The sequence below is a fragment of the Aotus nancymaae genome, unplaced genomic scaffold (genome assembly GCF_030222135.1).
Source record: "Aotus nancymaae isolate 86718 unplaced genomic scaffold, 86718_ANA_hifiasm-v0.15.2.pri h1tg000014l, whole genome shotgun sequence".
In the NCBI taxonomy this organism is placed as follows: Eukaryota; Metazoa; Chordata; class Mammalia; order Primates; family Aotidae; genus Aotus; species Aotus nancymaae.
The window spans coordinates 20,426,750-20,447,937 of record NW_026988425.1 but is presented as its reverse complement, the minus strand read 5'-3'; the positions used below and the strand labels follow the sequence as shown (position 1 = coordinate 20,447,937).

The 21,188-nt window shown below is 35.9% G+C and overlaps 1 protein-coding gene across 7 annotated transcripts in view; it reads left to right on the top strand.

Annotated features, from left to right (window-relative positions):
- The window catches only part of CDH18 (cadherin 18), a 1,109,085-nt gene that overhangs the window by 207,985 nt on the left and 879,912 nt on the right, over positions 1-21,188 (top strand). For 2 of the 7 annotated variants that reach the window (XM_064375894.1, XM_064375889.1), the window contains exon 2: positions 1,763-1,876. The exons of 3 other annotated variants lie outside the window; for them this stretch is intronic. The gene's annotated coding sequence lies outside the window, so the exon portion shown is untranslated. Of the gene's footprint in view, positions 1-1,762; positions 1,877-21,188 lie in introns of those variants that run through there. 2 more of the 7 variants (XM_064375890.1, XM_064375892.1) reach the window with 2 other exon arrangements.

Below are 21,188 nucleotides of genomic sequence, written 5' to 3'. Positions count from 1 at the left end.
TATCTAATGATTTTTTATACTTACAATCAATGATATAAATGTCACTAATCCAAATTTTTTATTGATTATATTCGTGTTAAACTATTGATTATTAATGATAAAGTGATATAATATATTGGATGAATTTTTATTTTTTTTTTGAGATGGAATCTCGCTCTGTCGCCAGGCTGGAATGCAGTGGCACAATCTCAGCTCAATGCAACCTCCACCTCACCCCAGGTTCAAGTGATTATCCTGCCTCAGCCTCCCAAGTAGTTGGGACTACAGGTGCCCATCACCATGCCCAGCTAGTTTTTTTGTATTTTTATTGGAGACGGGGTTTCACCAAGTTGGCCAGGATGGTCTCAATCTCTTGACCTCATGATCTGCCCGCCTGGGCCTCCCAAAGTGCTGGGATTACAGGCATGAGCCACTGCGTCCGGTGGATGAATTTTTAAATAGTTGATTATATATTTTATCACTATTTCTATAATATTCGTGTAAAGCTGTAAAGTTATAAATAATAATACGCCTTCTACCTTTATAAGACAGTGAAAATTCGTGTTTCCATGGATCATTTTTATCCAGAGATGACTATTGATGAATCAGTGTAAAAGGAGTAAGTTGCAAGATTTTGTTGAGGCTGAGCATTATGGTTTTATAAAGATTTGATTTTTAAAACACATGTAATGAGGAAATATCTTAGAGAAAACTCTTGGAGAATAAGTGGCTTGCTAAAACACGTGATATATATTCCTGCTTGAAGTTTACTGGATGGATAATAACACCTGCTGAGGCTGAGCCTGGTTCACTAAGGTAGTTAAAACACTTCAACTCCATTGTTCTCTTCCTGTAATTTAGCACATGACAGGGGCACCAAAGTTTAAAGGACATTAAGTATTTAAAGGCCATAGTTTATAAAGAAAATATGTACCAAGAGGAAGATTATTCTTTAGCTGCTTTCATTGTGAGAACAAAGTAAGCTCCCCAAAGGCATAAAATGCTATAAAAATAAAACTTCTGAATGCTTTGTATTCCATATACAAATGAAATACTGATCTTTATATTGTTTTATGAGGATTGCTTCATTGTTAGCAACAGCTCTTATTTTACAAACTTTATATTTTTATTAATAAGCAAAACATGTAAATTGTAGAGATATTAGACATTATAAATGTACATACAGAAAAAGGCCAATAATTCACTCCAAATCCAACATCAGGATTAATGCAAATATTTATTGAATATTTTATATGTGCATATGTGCATTAAAATGAGATCATATCAAATATATAGTATGGAAATTTGTTTTTTGTTTTGTTTTACTTAAAATTATATTGGGACCAACTTCTGATTTCAAAAACTATCTGTCTACTGCATCTATTTTAAATAAAGAGTATGCTCAGGGCATTTAAGTAGTTTGCCATTTGGCACCTTAAAAAACTGTAAGTTCCTTAAATATATTGAATATATATTTTGAAATACATTTCTGAATGTCTTCTCAGGTTCTAACCCTGTATGTGGTATTGGCTGGTCAAATATTACACATTTTTAAGCATATCGAAAGTTAAGGTGAGTAAAAACTCATATGAATAAGGCATAAGGAGGCGACCCCTACCTCTCAACAAAAGACACTAGCATTAATCAGAAATATTTGTACCATTTATCACCTGACAGGAAATGGAATGTTGTTTGAAATATCTATATTCTTATATCAAATTACTTTCAATTATTTGATCTAGGTCTCCTTGAGCAATTTTATTATTTTTGCTTTCTTTTTCAGCTTGGTTCGAGAATCAGAGGGTACATGTGGAGCTTTGTTACATGGTTATATTGTGTGATGCTGAAGTTTGGGATATGACTGAACCTGTCGCCCAGGTAGTGAGCACAGTACCCAGTAGGTAGTTTTTCAGCTTTTGTGCCCCTCCCTCTTTCTCTCTGCCCTCTGGGAGTCCCCAGTGTTGTTTCCATATTTATGTCAATGTGTACTTAATGTTTAGCTTCCACTTATATGTGAGAACATACGGTATTTTGTTTGCTGTTTCTACACTAGTTCACTTAGGATAATGGCCTCCAGCTGCATCTGTGTTACTGCAAAGGACATTATTTCATTTTTTATGGCTGCATATTATTCCATGGTATATATGAACTACATTTTCTTTATCCAGCCCACTGCTGATGAGCATCTAGGATGATTCCATGTCTTTGCTATTGCAAATAGTGCTGCAGTGAACATGCAAGTGTATATGTCTTTTTGGTAGAATGATTTATTTTCCTTTGGGAATATTCCCAATAATGGAATGCTGGTTTAACTATTGTTCTTTGAGAAATCTCCAATTTGCTCTCCACAGTGACTGGGCTAATTTACAGTCCCAATAATAGTGTATAAAGTGTCTCCTTTTCTCCAAAGCCTCACTAATATCTGGTATTTTGTTGCCTTTTATCAAAAGCCATGCTGACTTGTGTGAGATGGTGTCTATTTGTGGCTTTGATTTGCCTTTCTCTGATGATTAGAGATGATGAGCATTTTTTCATGTTCATTGGCTGCTATTATGTCTACTTTTGAGAAATGTTTGTCATGGAAATTCCTTGTTTGAACGTAGTAACAATAGAAAGAAATTTAGTTTTGTTATCTAATAATCATAGGAGGTTATTTTGTTTTGTTTCTTGCAGTTTTTCTACCAGAGCATTTGGCTTATGTATATGCTCATTTGTGCCAATGTTTATGGTTATTTAGCTAATTTCAAACTAGTGACAATTGAAATTTTAGCATTTTGCATTCATGATTCCTTCCCTCTCGTCCTTTCCTACTTTATATTTTTAAACATCTACTGTTAAATAGTTTAATCATGTTTCTTTTTGACTTTGGAATCTCATTAAATATCTTTTTTCTTAATGATAAATAACATAATCCATTCTCATTTTTATATAAATGTATGTATTAAAAGCCACCTGACATTTTTTTCCCATAACATGTCAGGTAAATATTTGTAGTTTCTCTTAATTTCTAACATGCTATCCTAACACTATTTATCAAATAGCTTCTTTATCCTGAGATTGATGTATAGTTATTGCTATACATATATGTATACATATGTGTGTGTGTATGTGTGTGTGTTTATATATATATACACACACACATATATATATAGAGAGAGAAACCTAGGTATATATGCATATCTAGGTATGTTTGGTTTTATTTCTGTATCTCTTGTTCTGTTCTGTTAATATGCCTGTTTTTCCTCCCGGTATCATAAAGTTTTAATTCAATTAATAATGTATTTTCCTATCTGATAAACAAAAGTCCTCTTTACTCTTCATTTAATCTACATGCTGTCTATATTATTAAAATTTATGATAAGTAGTCAGATGAATTGCTAAGCTCTTTATATATCTTGAGTCATCTCAGCCATTTTATCTTCCATATGCATTTGAGATTTCCTTTGGTGGGAGTGTTTTTAATTTTAGAGTAGGTTTTAAAACTGACATTAATTCTTTGATCAGAAAATAAATGTAATGCTATTCCTATTTTAATGTAGGGCAGATATTGTAAATAAAGTATATTTTGTATTTAGGGTAAGAAGTTTATTCATGTATGTTAAATCAAAATCATTGAATGTGCTTGTCAATCTGTCACATAACCTAAGTTATTCGATCTGTGAACAATTGATAATAATGTGTGACCTGTGTGCTTCCATGTTAGTACTACATCATAACTAATGATAAATTTGCCATGAGTTGTATGTAAATATTAGACTTGTAGCATATTAATCTAGATGTAGGTAAAACTTCAGATGCATAAATACTTAGCTATAAGTATATAAAAGTAGTTTTACCTTAATATACTTTTTTCTAATTAAGAAAATATATCAAGAGGTAGATTTTCTTATTCACACAGCATAAGTAATCCTTGCCCTAATTAATGAGCAATACACACTTTCTAAAGATTTCTCTTTCAGTCTCACACTAAGAGGTCTTCCAAAAGAATTAATTGTCAAGTCAAAGAAATGTAAGATTTGTATGGGCTATCCATATCTTTCAAGCAAGTTACTGTAATTGAAAGAGAAAATAACCTCCCATTTAGCCATAGGTTATGTTTAATTCACATGTGAAATGCTACCTCCAGATGAGTGTGACTTTTTGAAGTAGACATATCAAGTTTGGAAAAGTTCAGAGACAAAACAAAATGATCAAGTGCATGGGGTTGCTTTCATGAGAAGATGCCGTTGGAGTTATCAGGGCGTGCTGTAGGGAGAGCCAGACTGCCCTCCCTCATCCTGACACAGACAAATGCCAGTTTCTTCATCTTATTAGCACAACTGCATAGGCAGTTAGATGTGCAGGGCATTTATTGGGGGAAACACTTGTTAAGAGACAGGGGAAAGGAGATGGAGATGTCCGGGAGAACATCTAGGTATGATGGACATCTGATACCTTAAAAAAGGAAGAAAGGAAAGAAATGTAGTATGGTTCTAAGAAAATTCTAGCAAGGTGATCAGGCAGGTAAGCCAAGGTTACCCTTCAGAGGAATGTTTCCCAGAAATTGGCCCTTATAGTAAAGCTGTCATGCTCAGATATTTTCTGGGAGCACTTACAGGAAGCATATCTTTCATGCAAAAGAGTTATGGATTTCATAAAGCAGCTGAGGTCACTGGTTAATTATGTTCATACTGGTAGGAGATCTGATAATCCTATTGTCATGATTACCAACTTATTGAATCTCTGGTTGTCCTTTCAAGAGTATGATACCACTAAATCTCTTATATACAAAATTTCTGATTATTTGCTGAAGGATGCATTAAAAAGCTATGGAGTTGAGCTGGGCACGTTGACTCACACCTGCAATCTCAGCACTTTGGGACACCTAGGTAGGTGGTTTCCTTGAGCTCAAGGGTTCGAGACTAGCCTGGGCAACATAGCAAGACCCTGTCTCTACAAAAAATAGCCAGGTGTGGTGGTGCACATCTGAAGTCCCAGTTGAGGCAGGAAGATCACTTGAGCCCAGGTGGAAGTTGCCCTGAGCCAAGATTGCTCCGCTGCACTCTAGCTGGGGTGTCAGAGAAAGATCCTTTCTCTAAATAAATAAATGAAGCAAAGTCAGTATTTAAGTAAGAGTGTGAAACGCCATGTTATGTAATTAAAGCATGCTTACTCATTGTGAATAAAATAATAGTTTTGCTAAATTTAACATATGTTAAAAATATTTCAAGTAAGGAAGATCCCCTCAATTTAAACCACTTAATATAAAACTTTAAAGTAAAAGCTCTTTATATAATTGGATAGCAATGTACCACCATGCACTTTTATCTTACATTTTAAAATGCATCTTTTTAATGTATTATTTATAATGTTTTGTTTTGCAGTGAGATTTAAAACTATCTAAAAAAAAAAAAAAAAACTTCTGAAAACTCTATATCCAAAGCAGATAAGCTGCTTCAACTTCTGATAAAAATAATTGTAGTTACATTTTCCTTAAAACAAGAATTCAACTTTATAGCTGATGGAAGCAGGAAGCTAAAAGTGTTTCTCCTTGAAAAGAATGATTTTTTTTTTAAAGTAAATTGACCGAGAAGCCTTTAAGAACAAGAAAGTTCTAACCATGGTGGGCAAGGGACTCTTTAGCTTCCAGCATAGGGAAGCCTGTCTAGTTTCCTTTCCATTCTTCAACGCTGTGGGAGAAAGGATGAAAAGATGCAGGACCTCTGGGGGCTCAGGCAATGCAGAGTGCCAGAAAAGACAAATTATAGCTTTGAAGAGCTGGGAAATAGTCACAGAAATGAATCAGCCTTGCTAAGGTGGTAATAGCTGATTGCTAGGAGATAAGCTATTCTGAAGAGACTTTGTTACCAAAAGCCTGAAGGTTGAGGACAAAGCATAAGGAAGCACTTCTGACTGGCAGCCTGAATTCCAGGTGAGTCAGAAGAGTATATTTGAATAAAAGGCAATACGTAGGATTAGGGTGAATGAGGATGATAAGTTAAACAGAATTTAAAAGTCAGTGTGCTGCATAGATATTATTTATTCTTGGGCTTGTTTTAGGGGAAATCTAGCATCTTTTTATTCTGATTTCACTTAATTCATTGGTGTAGTTTAATTAAAACACAGGAAGTGGTGCATAACACCTTATTAATAATTTATATGTGGCCATATATTTGTCTCATTGAAAAGCAATCTCTGAGAAGCCTCATATTCCTGGCAAGCACATATATGCAGACTGGAATCTTGAACACACACACTTGGGCAGTTAGTGGGGAGCTGCCAAAAGGAAAACATGAAAACCAAATTGAAAGTTGTTGAACTGAAAACAAAGTGGAGGTTGTTGTAAGTAACTCACATAGGAAGGACCAAAAATGTCTTCCAATGGAGGCATACATGGCCATGGGAAATCACATTACTGTTGTATATGACTTTCTTTGAATGATTAGGGGAAAAAATGAATCAAAAGGAAAAACCATCTGTGATACACTTGAGAGAAGAAAAGCCATAAAAGCCTCCATAAGAGTGTTCCTTCTCATTAGTGTTCATACTACAGCTATGCTTTTAATATTACTACCAAATTGTTTGTTTTATTTTATTTTATTTTATTTATGTATTTATTTTGAGACAGATGTCACTCTGTCGCCAGGCTGGAGTGCAGTGGCACAATCTCAGCTCACTGCAATCTCCGCCTCCCAGGTTCAAGCGATTCTTCTGCTTCAGCCTCCCAAGTAGCTGGGACTACAGGCATGTGCCACCACGCCCAGCTTTTTTGTATTTTTAGTACAGTCAAGCTTTCACCATGTTGGTCAGGCTGGTTTGGAACTCTTGACCTCATGATCTGCCTGCCTAGGACTTTCAAAGTGCTGGGATTACAGGCATGAGCCACTGTGCCTGGCCACCACTACCAAACTGTTTTAATTCTAGCTGAGTATAAGATGAGGATATCTAGCAAGAAAAATGCCTAAACAGTAAGAAAATCATGTTAATGTCATGAATGAAAAGAACTTTAAGTTCTTATTTGTATATAGAAAATTTGTAATATTAAAATGAGATAATCACAGACCTTTCAACAACACAGGATTTGGGTTGCTGGCTCCCACAGAGTCAAAAATCTACATATAATGTTGGACTCCCGCCTCCAAAATAACTGTATTCTTACAATAAAGTAAACTAGATAAAAATGATACAAAGACAATCATAAAAAAGAGAAAATATATTGACTATTCATTAAGTAGAAGTCATTATTATGGAGGTCTCCATTCTCTTTATCTTTACATTGAGCAGGCTTAGGAAGACAAGAAGAAAGGTTGGTCTTGCATCTTCAGGGTTGCAGAGGTAGAAGACAATCTGTTATAAATGGATCCTCACAGTTCAAACTTGTGTTGTTCAAGGGTCAAGTGTATATGCATTTGGATCACTTGCATACATGATTGATGCCGATTTTTTGCTAAATAAGATTAAATACTGCTTTATGACCTTATTTTGAGTCATTCTGTAGTTAACCTAACCTGCTGAGCTTCAAGTGGATAAAAGAGATAAAAGAGGTGAGGGACTTTCTTAGCTTTTTCTCTCACTGCAAGGATTCCCTATTTAATAAATGATGTTGGGAAAACTGGCTACCACATGCAGAAAGCTGAAACTGGATTCCTTCCTTTCACGTTATACAAAAATTAGCTCCAGATGGGTTAAAGATTTAAACGTAAGACATAACATCATAAAAACCCCAGAAGAAAACCTAGGCAAAACCATTCAGGACATAGGCATAGGCAAGGACTTCATGACTAAAACATCAAAAGCAATGGCAACAAAAGCCAAAATAGACAAATGGGATCTAATTAAACTTAAGAGCTTCTGCACAGCAAAAGAAACTATCAACAGAGTGAACCAGCAACCAACCAAATGGGAAAAAATTTTTGCAATCTACCCATCTGACAAAGGGCTAATATCCAGAATCTACAAAGAATTTAAACAAATTTACAAGAAAAAAAAAAATACTCACCAAAAAGTGGGTGAAGGTTATGAACAGACACTTCTCAAAAGAAGACATTTATGCAGCCAACAAACATATGAAAAAATGCTTATCATCACTGGTCATTAGAGAAATGCAAATCAAAACCACATTGAGATAGCATCTCATACCAGTTAGAATGGTGATCATTGAAAAATTTGGAGACAACAGATGCTGGAGGGGATGTGGAGGAATAGGAATGCTTTTACTCTGTTGGAAGGAGTGTAAATTAGTTAAAGCATTGTGGAAGACAGTGTGGCAATTCTTCAAGGATCTAGAAATAGAAATACCATTTGACCCAGCAATTCCATTACTGGATCATTATCCAAAGGATTATAAATCATTCTATTATAAAGACACATGCACATGTATGTTTATTGAGGCACTGTTCACAATAGCAAAGACTTGGAACCAACCCAAATGCCTTTCAATGATAGACTGGGTAAAGGAAATATGATACATATACACCATGGAATACTATGCAGCCATAAAAACGAATGAGTTCATGTCCTTTTCAGGGACATGGTTGAATCTGGAAGCCATAATTCTCAGTAAACTGACACAAGAACAGAAAACCAAACACCATATGTTCTCACTCATAACTCAGTGTTGAACAATGAGAGCACATGGACACAGGGAAGGGAACATGACACACTGGGCCTGTTGGGGAGTGGAGGGCTAGGGGAGGGATAGCAGGGGTTTGGGGATTGGGGAGGGATAACAATAAAAGAAATACATAATGTAGATGATGGGGTGATGGATGCAGCAAATCACCACAGCACATGTATACCTATGTAACCAACCTGCACGTTATGTGCATGTACCCCAGAACTTAAAGTATAATAAATAAATTAAAAAGAAACAGAAAGTTTGCTCCAAGTGGACTTGCTGACTCTGCAGTGCCACATAAAATTTTGAAATATCGTAGCAAAAGCAATTCTGAAAGTAAAGATACCCTACCAACAGGTAATATTTGTTTCTGAATTTTGAGTTGAGTTGTGATTCATATCCATCTGGTGGCAGCATAAATAGATTTCCATCCACAGCCACAAGGGTTCTCTGTTTTTGCAGTGAACATTAATATTATGACTATTATATGTTGACACTACCAAATCTTACATTTCATTTACCAAAATTGTATTTTCATATGTCAGCTGGTCCAAAAACCATTTTCAACTATTGCATTGTGATCCTGGATAGACAAACTAAGTCTCTTAAAGTTTACAATACTGGAAATAAAAATATAAAGAAATAATTAAGTGTGCTGAAAAACGAAATCTTCAGCCTCTGCCAGATGATCTGTGCCTCTATATCTTCAGATCACATTACTTTAACCCTAAAATAAATAATAAGCTGCTGTTAATGTTGCTAATATTGCAAATAAAATAGTTTCTAGAAAAGCATCTTATATGCCTTCATTAATTTATTCAGCAAATAATTATTGGGTCTGTACTAAGTGCTTACCACTATTCCAACCATTTGTTGTATCAGTGAACAAAAAAAGCATGATCTTTACTCCCATGGAGTTAATATTCTGGTCAAGGGAGACAAAATAAGCAATAACACACACACAGACACATACGCACACACAGAAATGTGTATACTATGTTAGGATCGGATACATCTCAGAAAATAGAGATAGTCATGATAAAAGGAACTGATTGTGCTGGGAGTTGCAATTTAAAATAGAATGGGGAGGGTAAGCCTCATTGTAAAGATGACATTTGAGCGAAGATTTGATGAAAATGAGTATGAAAAAATCTTCCTTTTTTTTTTTTTTTACTTTTCCAAAATGAAAGCGTTAGAATTTTTTGAGATATTGAATTAGTCTGTTTTCTACCTATTCATTTACCCTCTTACATTATGAAGAAGCTAAAATTTTCAAAGAAAAAGCAATTTTAAACGGAATAGTATTCTGAAAGACTCAGATAAGTAGCTTCATTTCGATAAATAGTCATTCTTCCTCTTCCTCTTTTATTCCCCAAATTCTAAACTACCTTCATATATCTTACTTGCTGTCACAGCTCTGAAATACTTGCCTCTAGAGAGCCCACTGAATAATCATATAGATTCTTAAACAGATCCTCATATAGCTAAATCCATAAAAGTCATGAAACATAGCAGAGTTAACTCATCAGTGCGTATGTAATTTCCATGATATGAAAGTCTGCACAAGACAATTAATCTATGATTGGTTTTGTATATATTGGCAACCTGGGGTTGGTAGTTTAACAAAAGTAATTACCTTTATGAAGAAAGATTGTAGGTAATAATTTTGTCAGCATTTGATAATCCAAAAATGGAATACATTTAACATTGAGGAAATTGAATTTACTTCTGTGTCTATAATCTATTAGCTACAATATGGTTAGAAATAAATATTTCTATAAAGTTGACTTCTTTGAATTAAATTAAATGAAACATTGAAACATCATAAAACACATATATTAAAAATCATTGATTTGTACTTCATTTTTGTTCTTACTGTTTTCCATTGTGTATATCAAATTGAAAAGTCTGGTGCCGTAACAGGTTAGAGGTATTATTGTGAGATAAATGTTTCCACTGAAAACAAAAAGAAATTTGTTTTTTAATATAATAATCAATATTAGAATAGATCAGTAAGCAAGGAGATACCTTGGTGAGTCCATGTCTTGTCTTTTGAAAACCACTTATCTAAACATAAAAACGTGAGAACTCAAACTTTTTTATGAGCCAGGCTTCACTATTTCTGCTCTGAGGTTGAGTAAGCTAGGTTGGGAGAATATTTCAGATGCGCTTTCTTGACCTTGACCAAGTGTGACACCATCTTTAAAACCATGCAAACTGCTATGCATGATGCTGTATATGAAAATACGAAGTTTTAGAGCATTTCAAGCCTTATTATATTGGCTCCAGCTCATTTATTCTTAGAAGATCATAAATTTGGCTGAAAATATGTCCCATTATTTTTCTGTTAACAGTTATGTAATATGATTTCTTCTTAGCTCTGAGAAAATGTAATCTGACTTATCTTTTGAAAATTGGACATGTGCAATAGAGTGTTATATAAGTAAGAATAACATTTATTAAACTTACAGATAAGCAGCTAAAACATTATATCTTGTAATCTTTGTGTATTCCTGGAGCTTGATACACTGATATTATATCCTTTTCATATCTTTACTTAACAATGAATACATAGCCCAAGAACTTCTCTTCAATAATCTGCTATTTTATCTTTTATCTGTGCATTTGAACTTTAGTTCCTGCTGGATCAAACACTTTCTTTCATCAATAAGATGAAAAGATTTTCCATGCATTATTCTCAATTTTAAAAATAAACCCATGCATTCTGAAGATTAGAAGGAAAAAAAGGAGGTTGCAGAGTATTCAATGAATTCTGCATTTTTATCAGGAGTGTAAATTGCAAATGAGCTTGATTCACATCATACTAAAATTTGATCTTTTGTCTTGAGAAAGGCAAAATAGAATACAAAAAAAAAAAAAAGTTATCCCCAAAGTACTGCTGTTTGGTTGTAAATGTCTAAAATTTCAGCAATAAGTATGAGTAAAAGAAATCCAAAATGACTTTTAGAAGTTAGTTTTGCTCCTTTATAACATCAGCAAAGCTTTTATTCTGTTCTTTTAATTATGGCACAAGGTAAGAAATCATAGTCTATAACATCAACTTTTTAAATATTCTTGATTTGTGATAGGTGATTTTGATGAGTAATGTTTATCTTTAAAAAGTAAATTCACGCTGGGTGCAGTGGCTCAAGCCTGTAATCCCAGCAGTTTGGGTGGCCAAGGCGGGTGAATCACGAGGTGATTCAGGAGCTCAAGACCATCCGGGTCATGGTGAAACCCCATCTCTACTATAATACAAAAAATTAGCCGGGCATGGTGGCACACGCCTATAGTCCCAGCTACTCAGGAGGCTGAGGCAGGGGTATCGCTTGAACCTGGGAGAGGGAGGTTGAAGTGAGCTTAGATCTTGCCACTGCACTCCAGCCTGGCAACAAAGCAAGACTCTGACTCAAAAAAAAACAAACCTAAATTCACATATCTAATGCAGAATCTAACATTAGTAGAGATAAAAGAGATAAAATACCTTTTAAAAATAATTCTACTCATTTAAGTAAAAATAATTATGGCTTCTGAACCTTACATCAAAAAAGTAAATGTTTCAGGACTTGCACAAAAAGTATTTGTTTTGGATTTCGAGAATGAAGGAAGGGCCAGGAACAATTGCTTATAGAGAAGGGTGGGAAGAGAGGGAATGAGACTGCAAAAGTATGTCAGATTTAATGTTCCCTAAAAAAGTACTTTCATCTGGAGGCTGGAAATGTCCCATCTCATTTTATGTGTAGGAATGCACTCTCTTCACTTAACGTGTCTATGTGCCTTTCCTTGTCTTGTATACCATTGTGGATTCATACATTTCCAATCTACTTTCTCAGTATGATGCAAATGCCCTGATGTCTTTCACAACAGTGGTCACTTGATTAAAGTTTCTGTCTTAAACACATTTTACTCAGGTGTTTTCCTATCTTTGTCAGAGCAGCAAATTATTTTCTCCCACACACTCTGAAAAGCAGCCTCACTCCTAGCAGCCTACCAAAACTGATAAGGAAGAGGAAACTGCTTTGCCTCACTGCCCAAAGGCACTAAAACTGCACAGATCTTCCATTAATCATTGTAAAGATTTTATTCAGATGGCTTCTTGTCAAACATTTTGCATTAGTATTTTCTCTTATGCTGTAATTGTCTACAAGGCAAAGATTTGCCTACATGTTTGCCTTTGAAAATTGTGATTAAGCAATTAACAGATGTCTCTTTGTTCCTAATGAGTTTGTTATTCCATGCTATGCAATCTTATTTTATTTCCAAACAGGTTTGAGAGAAAGAGTAGATACAGATATTGTATAATTTGCTCATAGCCACACATTTATTAGAAGATCTAGATTAGATTAGTAGTGGGGGATTTTTTTTTTTTTTTTTTTTTGGCATTTAACAGTAATACATTATTTTTCAAGAAAAGAGTTGATAATGTTGTAGTCTGCTTAGTTTCTAATACAGCTAAGTCTAAGTTCTTGTTCCACAACCAAGAAGAATGAGACACAGGGACACTGGAGAGTGAGTAGAATAGGGTTTATTAAGCAACAGAAAAGTTCTCAACAAAGAGAGGGGGCTAGAAAGCACATTGCCAGAAACAGGACTGAGTTCTGGGCCTTTGACGTGGCAGAAGCTAGAAGTCTTCAGTAGGTTTTTCCCAAATGGGAGGGGTAAATTTCCCTCCTCCATGTGTTGCATCTGCCCATGCTTGAGTTTGTTCTGATTGACTCCTTGGTTATTACCCATGAATATCTAACCAAAAACCCATGGAGGGACTAAACATACAATGCTGATGTCATGTTATTATACTTAGCTAGGTCAAGTTAAAGACATGATGTATAATATATGATATTATACTTAGCTAGGTCAAGTTAAAGACATTTCGTTTGATTAATTGTCCTGCACCTGAGTTGGGACAGTCCCTTGTGAACAATATCCTGGCTTAAGGTGAAGTTCTTAACCACATTTTTTCCCTTTAGATGCAGAGGCAGTGACTGTCCCATGGTTCCTCCTGTTTCCTTCTCTGTTCTTCTCCAGTGACCCTCCCTCTCTATCTGCCTAACCAGCCCCTAACTGCCTCCACTCTCCTTCCCCACTCTGGACTGGTGACCCTAACTGTCATTAAGGGAAAAGGGGAGAAAACCACACTAGCTGCTTTAAGCTGTGAAGGGACATTGTTTGTGTGGCAGTCAGGGGTCATCCAGAGGGCGGTCTAGTGGGCCTTGGAAAAAGGACTTGTCCATGCAGTGTTCTATCTGCATCATAATCTAAAGTTTGATGGCCTTTAGGTGAGAAGAAACAAATTTTACAAGAAGGTTTAATATGCAGAGTCCAAGAAGCAGAGCTAAGACAATCATTACCAGAAGTTTTAATAAGGGTAGAAACCATGCCATTGAAGGGAAATATCCTTTAATGGTATTTCATTTATCTCTGGCTAAATGAGTCTTAGCATCCCTTAACCATTTAGCTTTATGAAGTAGCTGGTTGGCTCCAAACTCAACCTCTTGTTAGGAGTTAACATAAAAGCAGCAAGAAGTATTTGCTGTAGCACATACCCCTCATTTATTTTTCTGCTAAGAGATAATTAAGGGCTATTCTATGATCCATCACTTGATTGACAAGTAAATTTGATGATGTTTAGAGGGCCTTAATACCCTGACCAGCATCTTCAGCATATTGTTCAATTACACTTGATGCATTTTGGATCATATAAGCATTGTGAACTATTCCTCTCACCAAACAAGGTATGGATGTAACAGCTGTTATTACACCCAAGGCTATAAGACCTACTCCTTGTTTTTGTTGGGTATGTTTTTGATGGGCAGGTACTATGGAAAACAGATACCGGTATATTTGTAGGGAGCCCTCTGAAGGAAATACCCGTCCCAGTGAACACATCCCTTGCACCGTTGTGCAGTATACACAACTCAAGGCTCACAGCTTTTGCTGCTGATCTGCAGAGATGTAACACAGTCCCTGAGATGCACAAAACATAGTGGTATTTTGAGCAAGTTCAACCACTTCTGTAAGTCTTGGCTGAGTGTACAGTTTGGGACAGATGATTCAGTTCCTAAAGGACCCCAAGAAGCACCAGCCCAAGCTCTTTCCTTTTGTAAGCCAGAGTGGTTTGTTAAGGTGCCAACGATTAAATCTGCCCACATACATTGAACATAGGCATTAACTATTCAAGAATTCTTCTTCTGAAAAGTTTTAATATCTCTGGTTCCATTAAATATTTGATAAGAAAAAGCTTTGGAAGAATAACAATTGTAATTAATAAGAGTCTCTGCTCATGACATACAGTGTTCCATGTTGTTTTTCTCCAGATGGAAACACGGGGTATTGAGAACTACTTGGGAAATCCTCTCTTACCAAGGTGGGTAGCCCCCCATCTTTGTACCAAACCAGTAGTCTAAATGATTGGATTTCTTGGACGGTAGTTGCATTTTCAGAAAAGGGAGAAAAGGGTTGGAAACATTTAGGAAGATAGTATCTGTTAATTCTATTTGGCTTATTGGAGGATTTCTGGTAAATGTGACAGAAGTGCAAGATGTACTCCCAGTGGTAGTTGTGGTGACAGTAAAGTGAAATTTCTTACTACATATAAAATTTGTGACGTCCCACAGGGGATGTACATAGCTTTTTTTGAGGGTGGCCCTCATCTCCAGTGGAGGACTTCTTATAGATTGTATCAATGAAGGGGCTGAAATGGAAGGGCTGCAGAAGCACTGTGGCCGCCCTGGAATTTGTGGTGCTTGCTTGCAAGGGTTGGTCATAGGTTTAAACTTGTTTAAGTATGGGGTGGATGTTTCAGGAGATTTATGGCAAATCCAACAATTACTAAGATTCTGACTTTTTGTTATATCCTGGGTTATCTTACATATTATTAAAAAAGCTAATATAAAAAAGTAATTCATAATGTAAACAGATATTATATCTAAATTACTTGGATTAAAAAGTTGCATATGACTGGAATAAATCTAAATTATATAATAAAAGAGCTAAATAGGCTAATCATTTTGAAAGCAATGTTGTGGCTAAAGCTGTTTCACCTTGTGATAGACACCAAGTCCTAGCAGAAAAATAGCTGCTTGGAGAAGTAAATAATCCCATGGATGTTCTCGGTTAAGGGGTCCTTGGCAAAGTTGTCTTATAGTGAGGTTTACAAGAAAAGCAAGAGAAGCAGTTATAGGCAAAACTATGAGAAGAACATAATAGTGTCCATGGGAAAATACAACCCCAATTTCCAAGTGGATGTTGGGAAGTCTGATTCCAAATAATACTTGACATCTCCCAAAGGGTCTATTAGATTAGAAATTAGGCGCCATACTTAATCAAAGTCTTCCTGTAAATATGCATCAAAAAGGTGTTGCAGTATTCACTGATGGGTGGTGAGAAGAAAAGCAGAGATAGCTGAAAGGATTTGAAAGGGAAAGGGTAAAATTGGACTAAGATGATGGGAATAGCAATGGGTGTGTTCACTGTTTATAAACGTGAGAGATTAATTTCTGGCAAGGGCAGCCACCCACACATTAATCTATGCAAGGTAGAATAAATGCAACAACATCAAGTACCAAAAATCATATGGTTAACACTAGAGAAAGAATGTCAACTGTGAATCGTTTAGTTCCCTCAGATATTTGAGTTAGAAAAGTACGGGGATTGGAAACTCCCAGATGAATTGGAACCACAGCCTCATTAATGAGGTAGAGATCCTGGATTAGTCTCCATTGTCTACGGGGTTTCTGCAACACTGATATTTGGGTGTTGCAAGGGCTGTTGCAGGATCTGAAGAGGTCTGTATTCTTAGGTCATCAATGATGGCTTCCAGCCCTTTCCTAGCTGGTTTCAGGGGTGTATTAGGGTTCTGTTAGAGGGACAGAACTAATAGGAGATATATATACACACACACACACACACATATATGTATATGTATATATACACATATATGTATATATATATTTTTAAGGATATACATATTAAGGATAATATATACACATATGTGTATATATGCATAATATATATGATTATATATGTGTATATATAAATTTGTATATATAAATATATAATATATACAAATATATGTGTATATGTATATTTATATGTAGATATACATACATATTTATATATATATGGATTTACATATTCATATATAAATATATATGTGTGTATATATGTGTCTATAAATGACATAAATATATATAAGGATATATATATATAAATATATAAGGATATATATAATAGACATATAAATATATGGACACTGGAGAAAGCCTTTCTGATCTCCTCTGCAATCCAGGCCTTCCTCCTCCTGTAGCACGATGGTGATGAACATCTCAGGAAAGACTTCAATTGGACATTTTCCTCAACCCATTAGTTGCATCTGGGTAGATCTCTTGTTTACTCAGGCCTTTTGAATCATGCCTGAAATTGCTAGGTAGGAATCCTTTAGCTCCTAAGAGACCCACCATCCTTTTAGCTCCAGGGCAAACTCTTTGTCTTCCCTGGTAGAGACCAATATTAATTCAGAAGTTTGGGAAACTCAAGGAAAAATTGTCAGGGTTACAACCACCAGACTGGTTCAAATCCACCTTATGGCTCCCACCTCCTTCCCTAAACAGAAGCAATATCCCCTTGTGATGGTTAATACCGAGTGTCAACTTGATTGGATTGAAGGATGCAATATTGTATATGTATTTATCTATATGTCCCTCTAGGGAACCCTGACTAATACAGATTTCGGTACCAGGAGTTGTTCTAGAGGAACAGAATATTAAGGAAGGAGTTCTTACATTGGTTTTGGGGTTTCTAAAGTTGGCTGCTTAATGTGATTAGCCCCAGAAATGCTAACGACAGTACTTCTAATAATATAGAGAACACTGAGTCCTTCATGTTAACTGTTTAGAGAGATACGCAAAAAAAAAAAAAAAAAAAAATGCATTTGACACTTCTGATTCACTGACCATGAGAAGCAAGGAGTTTAGTGACTCTGTACACAATACCTTTGAACATATGTGGAGAACCAAGGAACATAATGAAGCTGGTTGGTTGCTCCTACTGTAAAAAGTGATGAATGAAAATGATGAACTCAGGGATTTTGTCTCCTGGTTTCAGAAGCAGATTCTGAGCTTCAAATCTGCAAAGATTGCCCTGAGTGAGAGTCTTCTCTCCTGGAGAAAATCAAACACTAGCTCTTATCATGTGAGTGGCTGACAGCAATGAAATATTCATGCACAGCCTTGCCAGGTGTCTACTGCTAAAATGTGGGCATTGATTGGAAAAGAATGGGAACCTGCAACTTGGAATGGGGACGTGTGGGAGGACCCTGATGAAGTTAGGGACATTGAGTTTGTAAACTCTGATGAACCTATTTTGCCAGAGGGAACACTTCCACATCCCCAGTAATGGCAACACCCCTATGACACATGCTGCCATCAGCTTTTCCACTTTTGTCTGAGGAGATAAAACCTGTGCTACCTGAGGTCACAGTGATGACCTCCCCTGAGGCAGTTTCCAGGCAAGTTAATATTGATTCTACTCAGATTCCACCCCCAACACCTCTGTTTGCTTCTAGACCTGTAACTAAAGTCCCAGCAGGACCCTAGAGGTAAACTTGAGAGTGTAACCCATGAGGAGGTGCACTACACTCAAAAAGAACTGTTCCAGTTCTCTAGAGAAACATCAATCTGGAGAACAAGCATGAGAATGGATAATAAGGGTATGGGATAATGGTGGAGGGAACATAGAATTGGATCAGCTGGAATTTTTCCTCTACACAAACCACTCTGCTTAGCTTTCTCTCTGTAAGATCAAGTTTTGTAAAAAGCAAATACAATCAGTTTTAAGAATATTCTTTTATAATGTAAAGTAATATACCAATGAAAAGTAGTGTTGATGTCTTTGTTCATAATGGTTTAATGTTTTTGTGACATAGTTTTCAGTTGTCTGGTGCATGCTTTAGCTCTCATTTCTTTGATGAACACATGTTACTGAGATTCTACTATGTTTCAGACACTCTTCCAGTTCTGAGAATATAGCAGTGACCCACACAGATAAAAGTTCCTGTCCATCCGTGTGATAGGACTCTGAAAAATAATCAAATAAATGAGTTTAAGTATGCAAATTGTCAGATGTTGATAAGAAAAATAAAGCGAAAGTGTCCCTGGTGCTTACAGAATAATAGTACAGTGAAATCTTAGAAACGTCCTCATTGGGGATGTGACCTTAAAAAAAAGTTCTGGGAGGGCAAGGTGGGAGAATCACTTGAGGCCGGGAGTTCAAGACTACCTTGGGCAACATAGCAAGACCCTGTTTCAAGAAAAATAATGACAATAATGACAATATAATAAAAATAATAATAAAGTTGAGATAAAAGAAAAGGTCTGAAGGAAATAACAGTGAGAACTATGTGAATATGTGGGGTGTTTATAGCTGGCAAAAGAAACAACAAATGCAAAGTTCCTGTGACAATAGAGACTTGGCGTGTAGAAAAACAACAAGAAGACCACCTTGCTATGGAGAAATAAGGGAAGAGTGGTGGAGCATCAAGCAGGGGGCATAATGAGAGAGGAAGGAAGCCATGTAGGAGCTTTGTGGGACTTAGGCTTTGACTCTGTATGATGTGACGGCATGTTATGGGAGGTTTAAATGAGGTTCATTCTGCTTAGCACAAGATCAGGAAACCAAAGAGAAGATCAGAAAGATCAGTAAGGATGTCCAGGTGAGAAGAGGTTAAGGCATTGACCAAAGTGGTTGTTGCATCATTGAGAAAGACAAATTTTCAGTGTGTTTTGAAGACAGGGATGACAGCGTGTCCTGCTGGATCCTGATCGTGTTGAGAGAAAAAGAGAGGAGTAAGGAATATCTGACAAGATGAAAGAATAGGGTTGTGCTTTATTGAGGTGTTGGAAAAGCCATTTGTGTGTATGTGTTTTGTGTGTATGTGTGTGTAAGAAAGAGAGAGAGAAGAGAGAGAGAGATTGAGATTGTAGCAGTTATATATGTATTGGGGAGAATTAGGAAAATTCTTTTAATGAGTTTAAAAGATTATTAGATATAAAAATCTCTAATAGGGACTACTCTTCCTTCACCCCATCAGCAGTTGTGAGGTTCTCTTTGCTTCCACATTTGTCATCTCTCTGGGACACATGCCCTTCACTGTTCTTTCTGATTGACAGTGGTCTTCAATCGTTTTTGCCTGAGTTATTTAAACATCATCTGATTCATCTCTCTGCTGTTCATTGTTACTCCTTCCAGTGTCTATTAAGAATTGAATTCAGATTAATACATTTAAAATACAGTAATGACTATTTTATTATTCATATCAAAGATGTTCAGAGATTTTTATTTCCGCTTCCTCTACTCATTCCCTCTCCTGGCATTCAAGATATTCCAAAACCTGACCCCAAACATTTATCTTTTAAATACATTTGACATCTTTGCTCATCAAAAATGGCAATTTTAAATTAAATCAGTACTTATGACAAGAATAACTTACCTCCTTTTTACACTTCAAACTCATCTCTAATTTTTTCTTATGAATTATTTACATCTATAAGTTTTACCTTAAACCTTACAACCTTACAAAACGATGCCTCCAGTAAAACCCTGCTGGACTAGAAATGGTAATGCTTGCAGGTAGAGATGAACTATTTTGGAGTCAAACTATACAAATTGCTGCCTGACACTGTGGGAAATAGCACAACCAATATTAGTTAAATCCTTAAAAGATTTAAGCATTTGTCTTTTGATCTCACTTTTCTTAATTTAATTGAAGGAATGAAATTGTTCATAATACGGACAAGACAAGGATTACCTTTGTAAACATGAAGGATATTTTGATTCCATATACCTGTGTGTGCCCACACAGCAATAAACTTTCTGTCAACGTTGTTCTGGTTGTATGCCTTGAGGTTAATTCTCATTCTATCATGTAGAGGTACAGCAGGTCCTCCAATAATATTGTTTTGTTCAATGTTGTTTGGCCTCAACATCGAACAGAAAAAAAGAGCTCCTTATCAGTGTGGAGTTTCCATGTTCTCTCAAGGTCTGCGTGGCTTTTCTCTGGGTGCTGTAGTTTTCTCCTGTATTCCAAAGTTACGCACATTAGGTGAACTAGCATGTTTAAAATGTCCCAATCTACGTGAGTGTGGGTGTGTATGTGAGTGTCCCCTGTGATGAGATGGTATCCAGTCCAGGGCTGTTTCCCTTCGTTTCACCCAAAGTTGCTAGAATAGTTTTCAGCCGCCTGTAACCCTGAATTGGCACAATTGGGTAAATAATTATCTTACTTGTTTTTATAAATTTTTATGAAATGTAGGTGTAGGTCACATATCCTTCAATATGTAATATTAGAATTTTTTTTGTTAATCTAGAAATTTGATAAAATTTTTGTCACTAGATATATGTTTTAGGTACTTAACTCTTCTTTATAACAATTAGCTTATGGTACAGTAGTTTCATTATACATTGTTTCACTTAAAATCCCTGTGTCTGCCGGTAATCCCAGCACTTTGAGAGGCCAAGGCAGGTGGATCATGAGATCAGGAGATCGAGACCATCCTGACCAATGTGAAATCCCGTCTCTACTAAAAATACAAAAATTAGTTGGGCATGGTGGTGTGTG